This window comes from Perkinsus marinus (assembly GCF_000006405.1).
Source record: "Perkinsus marinus ATCC 50983 genomic scaffold scf_1104296967968, whole genome shotgun sequence".
NCBI lineage: Eukaryota > Perkinsozoa > Perkinsida > Perkinsidae > Perkinsus > Perkinsus marinus.
Window position 1 is genome coordinate 1 of NW_003203333.1, and position 1,388 is coordinate 1,388.

The window sequence follows — 1,388 nt, forward strand, 5'->3', positions numbered from 1 at the left end:
CACTCGGAATCTCCACCTTAGGAGGGTGGCGCCTTATCCATTGGGTCAGCGGGGCGATGATTCAACTTCCGATCATGTTGATGTCTGTGACTGTTCCGCCGATTATATGAGTGATTACTCTACCTCTCGAAAATTCCTTGATGAAAATTTTGCGAAAGTTCAAAGGGCACGCCCGGATTTGAACCGAGGACCTGCTGATCTGCAGTCAGCCGCTCTACCACTGAGCTACACACCCATGCACAGAATTCGACTAGTCCTCCATTTGACCTATTGTCATTCAAAATTTCACTCCTCACTGTGTCGTTTACAGCCAGCTCAATCGAGTCGTCCTCTAATGATTCTCACTAAACTTATTTATCCTACCCGAGGATCGAACTCGGAATCTCCACCTTAGGAGGGTTGCGCCTTATCCATTGGGCCAGCAGGGCGATGATTCAACTTCCGATCATGTTGATGTCTGTGACTGTTCCGCCGATTACATGAGTGATTACTCTACCTCTCGAAAATTCCTTGATGAAAATTTTGCGAAAGTTCAAAGGGCACGCCCGGATTTGAACCGAGGACCTGCTGATCTGCAGTCAGCCGCTCTACCACTGAGCTACACACCCATGCACACAATTTGACTAGTCCTCCATTTGACCTATTTTCATTCAAAATTGCACTCCTCACTGTGTCGTTTACAGCCAGCTCAATCGAGTCGTCCTCTAATGATTCTCACTAAACTTATTTACCCTACCCGAGGATCGCACTCGGAATCTCCACCTTAGGAGGGTGGCGCCTTATCCATTGGGCCAGCAGGGCGATGATTCAACTTCGGATCATGTTGATGTCTGTGACTGTTTCGCCGATTACATGAGTGATTACTCTACCTCTCGAAAATTCCTTGATGGAAATTTTGCGAAGGTTCAAAGGGCACGCCCGGATTTGAACCGAGGACCTGCTGATCTGCAGTCAGCCGCTCTACCACTAAGCTACACACCCATACACACAATTGGACTAGTCCTCCATTTGACCTATTTTCATTCAAAATTTTACTCCTCACTGTGTCGTTTACAGCCAGCTCAATCGAGTCGTCCTCTAATGATTCTCACTAAACTTATCTACCCTACCCGAGGATCGAACTCGGAATCTCCACCTTAGGAGGGTGGCGCCTTATCCATTGGGCCAGCAGGGCGATGATTCCACTTCGGATCATGTTGATGTCTGTGACTGTTTCGTCGATTACATGAGTGATTACTCTACCTCTCGAAAGTGATGAATACGAATCACGTCATGCCGTTCGCAGTTGATGGAGGTTCTGTGATGGGAGTTTTGGCAATATGTCACGGACGAGGGTGGATCTCACAAACCCATGTGGGAAGCAGTCCACGTCCGTGACGCATTCAGTG

At 48.0% G+C, this 1,388-nt stretch overlaps 6 non-coding genes across 6 annotated transcripts; all 6 read right to left on the reverse strand.

Annotated features, from left to right (window-relative positions):
* Positions 1 to 163: 163 nt before the first annotated feature.
* Positions 164 to 235, reverse strand: Pmar_PMAR018869. The gene has a single exon. It is a non-coding gene; the product is annotated as a tRNA-Cys (tRNA).
* Positions 236 to 355: 120 nt separating this feature from the next.
* On the reverse strand, positions 356 to 428 carry Pmar_PMAR018870. The gene has a single exon. It is a non-coding gene; the product is annotated as a tRNA-Arg (tRNA).
* A 108-nt stretch (positions 429 to 536) lies between these two features.
* On the reverse strand, positions 537 to 608 carry Pmar_PMAR018871. The gene has a single exon. It is a non-coding gene; the product is annotated as a tRNA-Cys (tRNA).
* A 120-nt stretch (positions 609 to 728) lies between these two features.
* On the reverse strand, positions 729 to 801 carry Pmar_PMAR018872. The gene has a single exon. It is a non-coding gene; the product is annotated as a tRNA-Arg (tRNA).
* A 108-nt stretch (positions 802 to 909) lies between these two features.
* Pmar_PMAR018873 lies at positions 910 to 981 on the reverse strand. The gene has a single exon. It is a non-coding gene; the product is annotated as a tRNA-Cys (tRNA).
* Positions 982 to 1,101: 120 nt separating this feature from the next.
* Positions 1,102 to 1,174, reverse strand: Pmar_PMAR018874. The gene has a single exon. It is a non-coding gene; the product is annotated as a tRNA-Arg (tRNA).
* Between the last annotated feature and the right edge of the window lie 214 nt (positions 1,175 to 1,388).